Raw genomic sequence first — 16,930 nt, 5'->3', positions numbered from 1 at the left:
TCTTCTTTCCATGAGCAGAGGGGAGCATCCTTCACTGGAAAGTTGGAGATCTCAGGCAGCAGAAAGATGCCAGGCTTGATGGATGCTTTCTTGGACTTCAAAATAGAGTGGCTTTTCTTGAGAAGGAAAAAGAGGCTATCCTATGGACAAGGAGCCATTATCCCTGAAACTTCTCTCAGTTTTCCTCTTTGAACTTCTAGCAAATTTAGAATGTCCTTCCTGCTTTCAAGGATGTGAGAAAGATTTTAATCTCTTCATTGTTTCTGAATTATCTTATTCCAAATCCTGAAATGAGAAGTGTAATGGGCCATTATATAACAAACACCAAGGGAAATAGTAAGAGGTGGTAGATATAGAATGCTAAGAAGGAACATGGTGGGCTCCTGTAGGCAGAGGATAGGAAGACTTTCCTTTTGTTATTTCTCTGCAGTGACAACTTGCATGATTTGATCCATTCCAGAAACAAGTTGTATCTCCTCTGTTTCTTTTCTATCTCACACAAGGAAGAGGTCCTGATGAATGTACAACATGTCTGTTTCATTCAATGAACATGGAAGGACTTCTTTTGTTTCACATCCCACCTGCTATCTGTATGTGAAATCCTACAGGGACTGTAGCCTGTTCTCCAAAGTCCTAAGGCAGAAGACCTACAATAAACTATTAATAGATGAGTAATTGTTATTAATTTAGATACTTCTCATCCTTGCAAGGGTTCAGCAACCAGAAAGAAGTGAGGGGAATGGGTTCCCTTCATGGCTAGTGAGAGAAGGAATAGCCATGTAGCACCACCTCCATCCACTGCTTCCCTGCTGTCTTTCCTCTCTGCCCAAAGCTGAATTCCATATGTGATTGTGAGCAATAGAAGTCCAACTTCAACTAGACTAGGTGAAAGGATAACTAAGGGCTTTGGTCGTTGAGAGTTCTGGGGGCAAGGTTGAATCCAGAGCCTGGCTGAGGTCATTCCTTTTCCCTTTTCACCTCTTCCTTCTGCACTGGACTCATTCCCATGAGGTAGTGAGGATGCTTCCACACCTGCAGGTTCATGTCCTTACAGAACAGCAACATCAAGGGACAGTTACTCTCTCCTGGGAGCTCCAGCCAAAGTCCTGGGTTTGGAGTTTTTGGCCTGGCTCAGGTCAGATGTTTATCCTTGAGTCAGCCACTGTGAGAAGGACCATCAAATGCTATAGTTTTGTGCTTACTTGAATAAGTTTTTAGCCATCTTTTTGTCTTTAAGGCTACACATCTGGCCCATTATGCTACAAATACTTACTTAGAGACTGCTTATTAGATGCCATGCATTGAGATCAATATTTTAAAAATATTATTTCCTGGAGTCTTCACAACAACTCTAAGAGACAGTATCATTTTCCCATCACTTTGCAGATGGGAAATCTGAGGATCAGAGAAGATAACTAAATTTACATTCTCTACAAAACATATTTGGGCCTGACACCAAAACTCTTGCTCATAACCATCAGAAGTCCGCCTTCTCAAGAGGGTCAGACCAGCTTCATAACTCCTCTTTCTAGAATGGATGCCTACTCTAGAATAAATTGAGACTTGGGGGGAGGAGCCAAGATGGCGGAGGAGTAGGATGGGGAGAACACTTTCTCCCCCACAAATTCATCAAAAGAGCATTTAAACACCGAGTAAATTCCACAAAACAACTTCTAAATGCCGGCAGAGGACATCAGGCACCCAGAAAAGCAACCCAAGTCTTCAAAAGGAGGTAGGAAAAAACATAAAAGACAAAAAAGGAGACAAAAGAGGGAGGGACGGAGTTCCATCCTGGGAAGGGAGTCTTAAAAAGAGAGAAGTTTCCAAACACCAGGAAACCTTCTCACTGCCGAATCTGTGCCGAGCTTTGGAAGCACAGAGGGCAACGTAACAGGGAGAAAAAAATAAATAAACAATTAAAACTCACAGATTGTGAGCCCTACGGTAACTCCCCCAGTGGAGAGGCAGCGCAGACGACTGCACACGCCATTAGCAAGCGGGGGCTGGGCAGGAAGGTGCAGCGCAGGCTGCATCGCTTAGAGTAAGAATCTGGCCTGAACACCCTGAGCACTATCTGAGTGAAATAATTTGGGCTAGCAAACCAGACTGTGGGATATCTACCACGCGAAAAGCCAGCCCTAACCTAAGACACCACCAGGCCCATGCATGGAACAAAGGACTGAACAGAGATAGCCGGCTGCAGACCTTCCCTCTCCGGTGACAGGCAGCCAGAGCCAGAAGGGGGCAATCGCAGCCCCAGAGAGACATTATCTATAAAACTGTAAGCAGGCTTCTTTGCTAACTAAAACTTCTTGGGGGTCTTGATGGTCAACATCTGCCTGAGAAGGTGCGCCGGTTGTACACCCAGATAACCGAGTGGCGGGGAGGCGATAAGTCACAACAATGGCGTTCACCAAACACCTCATCACCTGAGCTGCTCGGACCTGGGAAGAGCACAAAACGCAGGCCTAACCGACTCTGCACCTCTGAGGACTACCTGAGTGCCTGAACCTGAGCGGCTTGGACCTGGGAGGTGCATGCAGCCCAGGGCCGGCCTCGGATGGTTCCCCGTGGAACAACCTAGAGCCCGAGCAGTGTGGGCAGGGAGGCTACACGCGCCGTGAGTGGGGGCAGACCCAGTGTGGCTGAGGCACTGCGAGTGCACGCCAGTGTTATTTGTTTGCAGCATCCCTCCCTCCCTCCCCACAGCGCGGCTGAACAAGTGAGCCTAAATTAAAAAAAAAAAAAGTGTCCTCCACTGTCCCCTTTGTGTCAGGGCAGAAACCAGACACTGAAGAGACCAGCAAACAGAAGAAGCTATAACAGAGGGAACTGCCTTGGACGCTACAGGCAATAGATTAAAACCCTGTGGTTACTACCGACTACCTAGGAAGAGGCCTATAGATCTTGAGAAATATAAGTCGGACCAAGGAACTAGCCAAAAATGAACTGAACCCACAACACTCACAACAAAACCAGAGAAAGTCCTAGATATATTTTTACTATTTTTATGATCATTCTTTCTTTTTTTTTTAATTAAAAAAATTTTTTTAAGTCCTCTATTGTTCCTTTAATTTTCACTTTTATAACCTATTACTTTGCAAAAAAAAAAGACCCTATTTTTTTTTCTTCAGCAAACTTCATATATATATATATTTTATAATTTTTTGACCTTGTTTTTTTTTTCTTCTTTTCTTTAACATTGTATTTTTGAAATTCCAAACTCTACTCTAGATTTTTTTTTTTCTACTCTAGATTTTTAATTTTAGCTTTTTGGTATATGTTATCAATTTTGTACCTATAGTTTTTTTTTTATAATTTCTGTGACTTTTTTTGTTTTTCCTCTGTTTCTTTCTCTTCTTATTTTATATAACATTGTATATCTGAAATTCCAAACTCTACTCTAGATTTTCAATTTATGCTTTTTGGTATTTGATATCAATTTTGTACCTGTATTTTCTTTATAATTTTTGTGACACTGTTTTTTTTTTTTTCTCTCTCTTTATTTTTCTTCTTTTTAACATTGTATTTTTGAAATTCCAAACTCTACTCTAGATTTTTAACTTTTGCTTTTTGGTATTAGTTATCAATTTTGTACCTATATTTTCTTTATAATTTTCACAACCTTGTTTGTTTTTGTTTGTTCGTTTTTTCTCTCTTTCTTTTCCTTCTTTTCTTTAACATCGTATTTTTGAAATTCCAAACTCTACTCTAGATTTTTAATTTTTGCTTTTATGTATTTGTTACCAATTTTGTACCTTTAAGAACCCAATCTTCAGTACCCGTTTTTCACTAGGGAGCGAGATTACTGGCTTGACTGCTCTCTCTCTCTCTCTCTTTGGACTCTCCTTTTTCTCCACCAGGTCGCCTGTGTCTCCTTCCTAACCCCTCTCTACTCAACCCAACTCTGTGAATTTCTGTGTGTTCCAGACGGTGGCGAACACTTAGGGAACTGATTACTGGCTGGATCTGTCTCCCTCCTTTTCATTCCCCCCTTTTATTCTTCTGGTCACCTCTGTCTCCTTCCTCCTTCTCTTCTCTGTATAACTCCGTAAACATCTCTGAGAGGTCCAGTTGTGGAGTGCACATAAGGAAGTGATTACTGGCTAGCTCACTCTCTCCACTATTGATTCCACCTCATCTCATTCGGGTCACCTCTAACTCCCTCCTCCCTCTTCTCTTCTCCATGTAACGCTGTGAACCTCTCTGGGTGACCCTCATGGTAGAGAAACTTTTCATCTATAACGTAGATGTTTTATCAATGGTGCTGTATAGAAGGAGAAGTTTTGAAACTACTGTAAAAATAAGACCAATAACTGGAAGCAGGAGGCTTAAGTCCAAACCCTGACTCCAGGGAACTCCTGACTCCAAGGAACATTAATTGACAGGAGCTCATCAAACGCCTCCATACTGACACTGAAACCAAGCACCACACAAGGGCCAACAATTTCCAGGGCAAGACAAACCAAGCAAATTCTCCAGCAACAAAGGAACACAGCCCTGAGCTTCAAGATACAGGCTGCCCAAGTCACCCCAAAACCATAGACATCTCATAACTCATTACTGGACACTTCAATGCACTTCAGAGAGAAGAAATCCAGCTCCACCCACCAGAACACCGACACAAGCTTCTCTAACCAGGAAACCTTGACAAGCCACCTGTACAAACCCACACACAGCGAGGAAACGCCACAATAAAGACCACTCCACAAACTGCCAGAATACAGAAAGGACACCCCAAACTCAGCAATTTAAACCAGATGAAGAGACAGAGGAATACCCAGCAGCTAAAGGAACAGGATAAATGCCCACCAAACCAAATCAAAGAGGAAGAGATAGGGAATCTACCTGATAAAGAATTCCAAATAATGATAGTGAAATTGATCCAAAATCTTGAAATCAAAATGGAATCACAGATAAATAGCCTGGAGGCAAGGATTGAGAAGATGCAAGAAAGGTTTAACAAGGACCTAGAAGAAATAAAAAAGAGTCAATATACAATGAATAATGCAATAAATGAAATTAAAAACACTCTGGAGGCAACAAATAGTAGAATAACAGAGGCAGAAGATAGGATTAGTGAATTAGAAGATAGAATGGTAGAAATAAATGAATCAGAGAGGATAAAAGAAAAACGAATTAAAAGAAATGAGGACAATCTCAGAGACCTCCAGGACAATATTAAACCCTACAACATTCGAATCATAGGGGTCCCAGAAGAAGAAGACAAAAAGAAAGACCATGAGAAAATACTTGAGGAGATAATAGTTGAAAACTTCCCTAAAATGGGGAAGGAAATAATCACCCAGGTCCAAGAAACCCAGAGAGTCCCAAACAGGATAAACCCAAGGCGAAACACCCCAAAACACATATTAATCAAATTAACAAAGAGCAAACACAAAGAACAAATATTAAAAGCAGCAAGGGAAAAACAACAAATAACACACAAGGGAATTCCCATAAGGATAACAGCTGATCTTTCAATAGAAACTCTTTAAGCCAGGAAGGAATGGCAAGACATACTTAAAATGATGAAGGAAAATAACCTACAGCCCAGATTATTGTACCCAGCAAGGATCTCATTCAAATATGAAGGAGAAATCAAAAGCTTTTCAGACAAGCAAAAGCTGAGAGAATTCTGCACCACCAAACCAGCTCTCCAACAAATACTAAAGGATATTCTCTAGACAGGAAACACAAAAACGGTGTATAAATTCGAACCCCAAACAATAAAGTAAATGGCAACGGGATCATACTTATCAGTAATTACCTTAAACGTAAATGGGTTGAATGCCCCAACCAAAAGACAAAGACTGGCTGAATGGATACAAAACAAGTCCCCTACATATGTTGTCTACAAGAGACCCACCTCAAAACAGGGGACACATACAGACTGAAAGTGAAGGGCTGGAAAAAGATTTTCCATGCAAATAGGGACCAAAAGAAAGCAGGAGTAGCAATACTCATATCAGATAAAATAGACTTTAAAACAAAGGCTGTGAAAAGAGACAAAGAAGGTCACTACATAATGATCAAAGGATCAATCCAAGAAGAAGATATAACAATTATAAATATATATGCACCCAACACGGGAGCACCACAGTATGTAAGACAAATGCTAACAAGTATGAAAGGAGAAATTAACAATAACACAATAATAGTGGGAGACTTTAATACCCCACTCACACCTATGGATAGATCAACTAAACAGAAAATCAACAAGGAAACACAAACTTTAAACGATACAATAGACCAGTTAGACCTAATTGATATCTATAGGACATTTCATCCCAAAACAATGAATTTCACCTTTTTCTCAAGCGCACATGGAACCTTCTCCAGAATAGATCACATCCTGGGCCATAAATCTAGCCTTGGTAAATTCAAAAAAATAGAAATCATTCCAAGCATCTTTTCTGACCACAATGCAGTAAGATTAGATCTCCATTACAGGAGAAAAACTATTAAAAAATCCAACATATGGAGGCTGAACAACACGCTGCTGAATAACCAACAAATCACAGAAGAAATCAAAAAAGAAATCAAAATTTGCATAGAAACGAATGAAAATGAAAACACAACAACCCAAAACCTGTGGGACACTGTAAAAGCAGTCCTAAGGGGAAAGTTCATAGCAATACAGGCATATCTCAAGAAACAAGAAAAAAGTCAAATAAATAACCTAACTCTACACCTAAAGCAACTAGAAAAGGAAGAAATGAAGAACCCTAGAGTTAGTAGAAGGAAAGAAATCTTAAAAATTAGGGCAGAAATAAATGCAAAAGAAACAAAAGAGACCATAGCAAAAATCAACAAAGCCAAAAGCTGGTTCTTTGAAAGGATAAATAAAATTGACGAACCATTAGCCAGACTCATCAAGAAACAAAGGGAGAAAAATCAAATCAATAAAATTAGAAATGAAAATGGAGAGATCACAACAGACAACACAGAAATACAAAGGATCATAAGAGACTACTCTCAACAATTATATGCCAATAAAATGGACAACGTGGAAGAAATGGAGAAATTCTTAGAAAAGTACAACTTTCCAAAACTGGACCAGGAAGAAATAGAAAATCTTAACAGACCCATCACAAGTACGGAAATTGAAACTGTAATCAAAAATCTTCCAGCAAACAAAAGCCCAGGACCAGACGGCTTCACAGCTGAATTCTACCAAAAATTTAGAGAAGAGCTAACACCTATCCTGCTCAAACTCTTCCAGAAAATTGCAGAGGAAGGTAAACTTCCAAACTCATTCTATGAGGCCACCATCACCCTAATACCAAAACCTGACAAAGATCTCACAAAAAAAGAAAACTACAGGCTAATATCACTGATGAACATAGACGCAAAAATCCTTAACAAAATTCTAGCAATCAGAATCCAACAATACATTAAAAAGATCATACACCATGACCAAGTGGGCTTTATCCCAGGGATGCAAGGATTCTTCAATATCCGCAAATCAATCAATGTAATACACCACATTAACAAATTGAAAAAGAAAAACCATATGATTATCTCAATAGATGCAGAGAAAGCCTTTGACAAAATTCAACATCCATTTATGATAAAGACTCTCCAGAAAGCAGGAATAGAAGGAACATACCTCAACATAATCAAAGCTATATATGACAAACCCACAGCAAACATTATCCTCAATGGTGAAAAATTGAAAGCATTTCCTCTAAAGTCAGGAACAAGAAAAGGGTGCCCACTTTCACCATTACTATTCAACATAGTTTTGGAAGTTTTGGCCACAGCAATCAGAGCAGAAAAAGAAATAAAAGGAATCCAAATTGGAAAAGAAGAAGTAAAACTCTCACTGTTTGCAGATGACATGATCCTCTACATAGAAAACCCTAAAGTCTCCACCAGAAAATTACTAGAACTAATCAAGGACTATAGTAAAGTTGCAGGATATAAAATCAACACACAGAAATCCCTTGCATTCCTATACACTAATAATGAGAAAACAGAAAGAGAAATTAAGGAAACAATTCCATTCACCATTGCAACGGAAAGAATAAAATACTTAGGAATATATCTACCTAAAGAAACTAAAGACCTATAAATAGAAAACTATAAAACACTGGTGAAACAAATCAAAGAGGACACGAATAGATGGAGAAATATACCGTGTTCATGGATTGGAAGAATCAATACAGTGAAAATGAGTATACTACCCAAAGCAATCTGTAGATTCAATGCAATCCCTATCAAGCTACCAACGGTATTCTTCACAGAGCTAGAACAAATAATTTCACAATTTGTATGGAAATACAAAAAACCTCGAATAGCCAAAGCGATCTTGAGAAAGAAGAATGGAACTGGAGGAATCAACCTACCTGACTTCAGGCTCTACTACAAAGCCACAGTTATCAGGACAGTATGGTACTGGCATAAAGATAGAAATATAGATCAATGGAACAAAATAGAAAGCCCAGAGATACATCCACGCACATATGGACACCTTATCTTTGACAAAGGAGGCAAGAATATGCAATGGATTAAAGACAATCTCTTTAACAAGTGGTGCTGGGAACTCTGGTCAACCACTTGTAAAAGAATGAAACTAGAGCACTTTCTAACACCATACACAAAAATAAACTCAAAATGGATTAAAGATCTAAACGTAAGACCAGAAACTATAAAACTCCTAGAGGAGAACATTGGCAAAACACTCTCTGACATACATCACAGCAGGATCCTCTATGACCCACCTCCCAGAATATTGGAAATAAAAGCAAAAATAAACAAATGGGACCTAATTACACTTAAAAGCTTCTGCACATCAAAAGAAACTATTAGCAAGGTGAAAAGACAGCCTTCAGAATGGGAGAGAATAATAGCAAATGAAGCAACTGACAAACAACTAATTTCAAAAATATATAAGCAACTCCTACAGCTCAACTCCAGAAAAATAAATGACCCAATCAAAAAATGGGCCAAAGAACTAAATAGACATTTCTCCAAAGAAGACATCCAGATGGCTAACAAACACATGAAAAGATGCTCAACATCACTCATTATCAGAGAAATGCAAATCAAAACCACAATGAGGTACCATTTCACACCAGTCAGAATGGCTGCGATCCAAAAGTCTACAAGTAATAAATGCTGGAGAGGGTGTGGAGAAAAGGGAACCCTCTTACACTGTTGGTGGGAATGCAAACTAGTACAGCCACTGTGGAGAACAGTGTGGAGATTCCTTAAAAAACTGGGAATAGAACTGCCTTATGATCCAGCAATCCCACTGCTGGGCATACACACTGAGGAAACCAGAAGGGAAAGAGACACGTGTACCCCAATGTTCATCACAGCACTGTTTATAATAGCCAGGACATGGACGCAACCTAGATGTCCATCAGCAGATGAATGGATAAGAAAGCTGTGGTGCATATACACAATGGAGTACTACTCAGCCATTAAAAAGAATACATTTGAATCAGTTCTAATGAGGTGGATGAAACTGGAGCCTATTATACAGAGTGAAGTAAGCCAGAAAGAAAAACAGTATACTAACGCATATATATGGAATTTAGAAAGATGGTAACAATAACCCTGTGTATGAGACAGCAAAAGAGACACTGATGTATAGAACAGTCTTATGGACTCTGTGGAAGAGGGAGAGCGTGGGAAGATTTTGGAGAATGGCATTGAAACATGTATAATATCATGTATGAAATGAGTTGCCAGTCCAGGTTCGATGCACGATACTGGATGCTTGGGGCTAGTGCACTGGGACGACCCAGAGGGATGGTATGGGGAGGGAGGAGGGTTCAGGATGGGGAACACATGTATACCTGTGGCGGATTCATTTTGATATTTGGCAAAACTAATACAATTTTGTAAAGTTTAAAAATAAAATTTAAAAAAATTAAAAAAAAAATTTCCACAGTGTATTGTGATCCACACAGTCAAAGGCTTTGGCATAGTCAATAAAGCAGAAATAGATGTTAACAAAAAAAAAAAAAAAAAAAAAAATTGAGACTTGAAGGATGGCAACTCAGCTAGGTTCATTCTGATCCTGGAGTTATTAAACAAAGTGTTGGGGGAGTGTGTAATTTCTTTGGTTCTGTCTTGCCACAGCAAAAATTTGAAACAGAAGACCAGTGTTACAGCTTTGTTACAGCTCAGTTTTATTTGGCAAGTGAAGGAAAATGCATCTTTGAGGCATGAGGGCAGGCTGACTCAAAAGAACAGAGGGGCTCAATTTTGGCTCCTCTTTTTATATGTTTTTTTCTCCTCCCCCTGAGCCTGCCCTATGTAGATTGGGCTAGCCAAGAGGGCTGTTTGTTTCACCTGAGGTTCTCATTCCAGTCCTGGGACTTTCCTTTGTTCCATTTTTGTGGGCTTCTCCTTTCTTTGTCTTTTATCCACCACCATTTTGAACTCCTTTTTCCTAGTCTAACTATTTAACATTCCCCCCCTCAAGAGATAGAAGTACACTTCTTTGGGAGTAGGGACATTGAGGTTTCTCTGGCTACTTCCTGCTGAGCTGGGATGGTGAGGGGAATTTGGCCTCCCCCTCTTGCCATTCCCAAGCCTCAGAGTCTTTATAGTGGTGTCCATCTAAGGGTGAGTGATATTTTCTGTGGCTGGGTGTAGTTTCATATATCCTTGTTGAACTGGCATTGCATGTTGTAGCTTGTTGACCTGGGCAGAGACAAAACTGGTTAGACAATTGACAATATATGGAGCAATCATAAGCAGCATCAATATAGTGATAACAAGGTTTAGTAGGGGCATTAGCCAACTCCAGATTCTCCCTTGCTAGGAGAAGGAGCCCACAAAGAAAGATTGTAGCTATCCTGAGAACTCTCCAGCTCATTCTTTGAGATCTTGTAAGATCTGTTCTTTGGAAGGAATGATGCTAAAGCTGAAACTCCAGTACTTTGGCCACCTCATACGAAGAGTTGACTCATTGGAAAAGACTCTGATGCTGGGAGGGATTGGGGGCAGGAGGAAAAGGGGACGACAGAGGATGAGATGGCTGGATGGCATCACCGACTCGATGGACGTGAGTCTGAGTGAACTCCGGGAGTTGGTGATGGACAGGGAGGCCTGGCGTGCTGCGATTCATGGGGTCACAAAGAGCCAGACACGACTGAGCAACTGAACTGAACTGAACTGAAGATCTGAGTAATTTTCTTGAGGGCTGTGAATCTTTCTCTAACTTAGCTGGAGGTATTTACCCAGAAACAACATGTCTCATTCGAGATACCTCAAGTCCCTCCTTGTTCAGGGGTCAGGAGATCTATCTCCTGTCTATTTTGGAGTACAACCCCTACCAAGCTATATTGGCTTTTGAGAACTATTCTGAGAAATCGTATCCCCAGAAACTTAATTTTGGGGGTGTTCATTAGAATGGTGCTTATTTGTAGTCCTGAATAGGTATCTGGGATATCCCAGGGGCTCACGGGTGTATTGAATGTCCTCTTCTGTTTTCTTCCACAACTTGACTCATGAGTAGTAAATCCAGGAATCATGTCCTGGTACCTTGGCTGCTGTGGAGGTAGAAAGTATTACAGGGTAGGGGCCCTTCCATGTGGGCTGGAATTGAGCCTTTGGGGACCCATCTTTCCAGACTTTAATTAGGACTTGAGTCCCTGGAGCATATAGTGGTAGTTCTTTAGAATCTTTTGGGTCCTGGTTGACACCCCACAAAAGTATATCCTGTTGGGATTGCCCAATGACCATGGTATAAGACTGGAGGCTCTGATCCTCTGGATCTAGGAAGAGGTCATTGACATAAACAAAAGGACTCCCACATAGCATCTCATAAGGACTAAAACCAACATGTTCCTTAGAGGCAAGACAGGTGCAGAGGAGAGCTATTGGAAAAGCCTCCTTTCATCCCAGGGAGGTCTCCTGGGTTGTCTTTGGCTTTATCTACTTTTCCTGAAAACTAAGGCCTCCTGGCACAATGAGGTAATAAGTAACACCCAATCATTTAGAGAATCCTGGGTGACCTTAGAAGTAAATGATGTCCCATTGTTACTTTGTAATGACCTGGGTAGACCAAATCTCAGAATGAATTCATGGAGCAGTTTCTTTACCACTTCCTCAGCCTTCTCAGTCTGGGTGGGAAAGTCTTCAACCCATCCTGTGAATGTATCTATCATAACTAGTAGATATTTATACCCTTGGGAAACTGGCATCTGGGTGAAGTCCATCTGCCAGTCCTCTCCTGAGTAGGTCCCACACTGTTGGACATGCTGGACCAGCTGGGGTCTTCGAGCTCCTTAAAGTTGTTTAATTGGCAAATGGGACAGCAGGAGACCACTTGCCTTATATTCTTCTGGAGGCCTGTTCCTCTGAAGGTCCTTTCTAGTAATCTTTGAAGGGCCTTCTCCCCTAAATGAGTGGTGGCATGTAAGGAGTTAATCAACTTCCACTGGAGGTTCCCAGGCAGAAAAAGGAGTCCTTGCTTTTGGAACCACCCCATATGATCCTCCTGAAAGCCCTCATTCTTAGCTTTAAGAGTCTCACCTTCAGTATATGAAGGAGTTTCTGGCAAATTAGTTTGTGGAACTAAGGTGGCAACCCCTATTAGGTCATTGTTCTGTACTGCTGCTCTCTTGGGTGCCTGATCAGCTGCTTGGTTCCCTCATGCCACTTCCATGCTCCCTTTTTGGTGTCCTTTACAATGGGAGACTGAAACCTCAGCAGGCAGATGGACTGCCTTCAAGAGCCTAAGGATTTGATCACCATTTTTGATTGCGGACCCTCAGGTGGTCAAGTGTCCTCTTTCTTTCCAAATAGCAGCTAGTGCAAATAGCACCAGAAAGGCATATTTGGATTCAGTGTAAATGGCTACTCTTTTTCCTTTTCCCAGCTCTAAAGCTCAAGTCAGGCTTATGAGCTCAGGCAGTTGGGCTGAAGTACCTGGTGGCAAAGGTTTAGCCTCTATGGTCTCAAAATTGGAGACTACTGCATATCCAGCTCTTCTTTTTCCATCTAAGACAAAGCTGCTTCCATCAGTGTACCAAATTCCCTCAGAATTGGTCAGAGGATCTTCTGACAACCCCTCTCGGGGTTTTGTCCAATGGCCCAAAGTTTCTTGGCAAGAGTGAAAGGGGAGCGAGCCCTCAGGGGTAGGTAGGAGGGTAGCTGGGTTAAGAACCTCACAGGGGGATATTGTCAGGCCTGGATTTTTCATCAGCACTGCTTAATATCTGAGGATCCTTTGATCAGACATCCATAAATGGCTTCTCCCATTCAAGAGTTGTTTCATTTGGTGGCTGATAAATATAGTTAGTTTGCCCCCCAAAGAGAGTTTTAAAGCATCTTCTATCAGGAATGCAATAGCTGCAAGATTTCAAAGGCAGGGAAAAATCTCTTCCCAATAAGGGAGTAGGACCCTCAGGGACCACCAGAAATTGGTGAGAAAATATTTGTCCATCCCAGCAACAAAGTGCTCAGGTGAATCTTTTTCTAATTATTTTTCCTGTAGCAACCAAACTGGTACAGGTTTGGGAGGAGAAGGCTCTGGAACAGGAGGTAAGGACAGAGTTGGTAGTCCCTGTGTCAAACAAGAAATTCTCAGACCTACCTGCTGCATCCACTTGCACCCTTGGCTCCAGTCCCATGATGGCTATCCAGGCAGGCTGGCTGGAGTGGGCTACTTCAGTTCTGTTGAACCATCGTGAGGGAAGGCTTGGTGCTTGACCTTGAGGCTTTTGGGTCCTGAGGGCAGAGTGCCATCCAATGTCCCAATTGATGGCATTTGTAGCAAGCCATTTTAGGAGACTTACCATGGTTTGGACACTCCTTAGCCCAATGTCCCATCTGTCTAGATTAGGCATTTGCCTTATGCCTTGTCCTTCAAGGAAACCATAGGGCGTCCTTGGAGGGTGGCCAGCATCTGGGCATGCCTTGTCTCTTTGCTTTTCTCCTTTTCCTGGGCATTGGCTTCCCTCTATTATTCTGTTATAAAAGGTATTGGTGGCTGTCTGGACCATCTCATCTTAAGAGGCAGCAGGGTCCTGCTGCTGTGGCTGTTGTAACTTTATCCTGAAGTCTGGTGTACATTGGGACAGGAATTTGTCCTTTATAATCACCTGTCCCTTGTAAGAGTCTAAGTCCAGTTTAGTAAACTTTTGGAGGGCCTCTTTTAGACTTTCCAGAAAGGCAACAGGGTTCTCATTGAACTCCTGAATTATTGCTGAGAAGTCACAGTTCCATGACTAATAGGCTTCCTTCTATTTCCATGGGTGGACTTTCTTAGGGGTGAGTCTTTCTGAAGCTTATCCTTACCAGTACTGTTGCAACCTGAGAGCCGGGTCTTCCCAAGTCAGGGTACAGATCCCCAGGCAGGCTGAGGTGTGACAGCCTCCTGGAGATTGAATCCTCCAGCAGGTCGAGGCATGTCAACCTCCTGGGACCCCTGTACTGGTGGATCCCCAAGCAGGTTGAGGCATGACAACCTCCCGAGGACCCGATCCTAGGCAGGTAGAAGCAGGTTGAGTTCCTGGGGCCCCGGGCTGGTGGATCCCTGAGAAGGCTGAGGTGTGACAACCTTCCAGGCACCAGATCCCTAGGCAGGTCAAGGCAGGTCGACCTCCTGGGACCCCAGGCTGGAGTTGGGCATCCCCAGGCTCTCTAGCGTGACTAGTGCTGGATAGGATTAAGGCATTGTAATCTTACCTCATTGCTGACTTGTCCACCACAGATGGGAACAGATACCATGATGTAAAGCAGTGCAAGCCTGTGCCCTGAAACTGGGAACCTGGCTAAACAACCATAAGCCTTATCCTCTTATTGCTCTGAGGGAATGTAAGTCACTGATTTCTTCCCCTAGTCCTCCATAAGAGCAGTTTAGGGTGTTTCCAGTGGTAAACATTTCATTGTCATAGACTCCCTCTAGGTAATAACAGAAGTAATGACAAAGGAGTGGGTTATCTGGTCCTGTTGGGGCATTACGAGTATTTTAATAATAAGGGGGTGGAGCGATGTTGCCTACAAGGGGTCAGGGTCCTAGTTGTAGACGTTAGTTAGTGACTTAAGGACAAATTGATAAGAGGCAACAGACCAGATGTTCCATAAAAGTGGAGTGGAGATTTGATCCAGGGGTATGTTTGTAACTTTAGGAGAAGGGTGGTAAGGGTTTGGGCCCAAATGGCCTGCAGGGCTAATTCCCAAGGTGGCAAACACTATCCCCAGAAGCCCAATTGCCCTTGAAGGATGCCACCAACAGATGGACTTCTAGCAGGCATTGTGTGCCTGTCACCTGCTCTAGCAGGTTCTCTGAGAGATGCTGTTGTTGCACATGTTGTAGGAAACATGGAAGATGAAGGCCTGACTATCTAGAGGGATTGGATATTATACAGTATTTCCCTCCCAAGGGCCAGATATTATCTGGTCGTCTCTCCAAAAGATTGTAGAGGCAACACTGTGGGCCCCTACGGGGCTCAGGAAAAGAGCATGAAACAGGAACAAAGGGGGCAGGGCACAACTTTTGAAAGAATGAGATAGCCCAAGGGCATAACATAAACTGATTAAAATCAAATGGGTCCAAAATGACAGACAAGTCAAATTCAACTAAACCTTGCTTCTCAATCTGCAAGCTAAATGACACACCCAGAAGCACCATGATAGTTCCAAGGCACTATCAAAAGACCAAGGAGAGGGTGGTTCCCCGATTGTTGGACCGATCCTCCCACTCATTAGCGTATGAAATCGCCCAGCTCAGGAAAACACCACATTTCATGGCCGCTGGATACAACCTCTGTGCTGGCATATACTCTGTGGACTCTGTTTCTCTCTGAATCCAAACAAATCTACCTCTTACCTATCGCTGTGTCTCTCACTGAATTTTTTGCAATGAGACATCAAAAACCTGAACTCATTACGTCCTGAAGCCAGGCACTCTGGGTTTAGGCCGGGCTCAAGTCCCAGTTGAATACGACTAAGTGACTAAGCATAGCAGAGTCCCTGCCATGTGGGTTTGAGTCCCAATCTTAGGTAAACAATTTCAAACACAACTTTCAGAAATGGGAAGATTATGAGTTGCCCAATACTTTGTAAGCAGTGAAATAGATGGAGAGAGGAGCTGAAGGACAAGACGAAAAAGCAGTGGGAAAAGCATGTTGAGGAATCCCGTTCATAACTTGTTGGAAAATCTGCTTAATGCCTGACCTGTGCCCACAATTTTCATTGGCCTGATCCTTGGCACAAAAGAGGTTAAGGACAGAAGAACCCTCACCTACTTGGGCAACAGCTACTAGGTCATAGCAGATAGTGGAGCCTTCAGGACACATTGGGGAGAAGCCCCTGCCAGAGTCCTTCAATTGCACCCACTGCTGCTCACCTGTTCACAGGGGGGTTCAAGGAAACAAGAAACAAGAGATTGTAAAGGAATTAAGATTTAGTTACCCATATGTCCTTCCAGCCATAGGAGCAAGGACTTCCTACCTTAACGGAGGTCTTCTGAAATCTGAGACTGAGCTGCATGAGCCCTCTGCTGAGTTTTGTTTTTACTGTCCCTGTTTGCAGCATGCTGGGCTTCTTGTCACTTCCAATGCACTGCGTTGTCTTTGCATTCAGCTTCCGCTGCATCAGCTTTCACCAAGTTGGGCTTCTTCTGTGCTTGGTTCCGCCTTACAGGGGCCAAGTCAAGGTTGTTTCAGCCAGGTGAAATCTGAGAAATGGCACCAGATATGTTGGGGGAGTGTGTAATTTTCTCGGTTCTGTCTCACCGCAATAAAAATTTGAAATGGTGGACCAGTGTTATAGCTCTGTTACAGCTCAGTTTTATTTGGCAAGCAAAGGAAAATACATCCTTGAGGTGTGAGGGTGGGCCAATCCAAAAAGAGGGAGGTGGGAGGGGGGTTCAGGATGGGGAACATGTGTGTACACCCGTGGCGGATGCATGTTGATGTATGGCAAAACCAATACAATACTGTAAAGTTAAAAAAAAATT

General features: G+C 42.3%; 1 long non-coding RNA gene across 1 annotated transcript; it reads right to left on the bottom strand.

Annotated features, from left to right (window-relative positions):
* Positions 1-10,125: 10,125 nt before the first annotated feature.
* Positions 10,126-16,591, bottom strand: LOC129645023 (uncharacterized). The gene is made up of 3 exons (XR_008711125.1): positions 16,423-16,591; positions 13,562-13,695; positions 10,126-10,662 (listed from the first exon to the last, which is right to left on the bottom strand). It is a non-coding gene; the product is annotated as an uncharacterized LOC129645023 (long non-coding RNA).
* Between the last annotated feature and the right edge of the window lie 339 nt (positions 16,592-16,930).

Source organism: Bubalus kerabau, chromosome 2 (assembly GCF_029407905.1).
Source record: "Bubalus kerabau isolate K-KA32 ecotype Philippines breed swamp buffalo chromosome 2, PCC_UOA_SB_1v2, whole genome shotgun sequence".
Lineage (NCBI taxonomy): Eukaryota > Metazoa > Chordata > Mammalia > Artiodactyla > Bovidae > Bubalus > Bubalus kerabau.
This window is presented reverse-complemented; position numbering and strand designations above follow the sequence as displayed.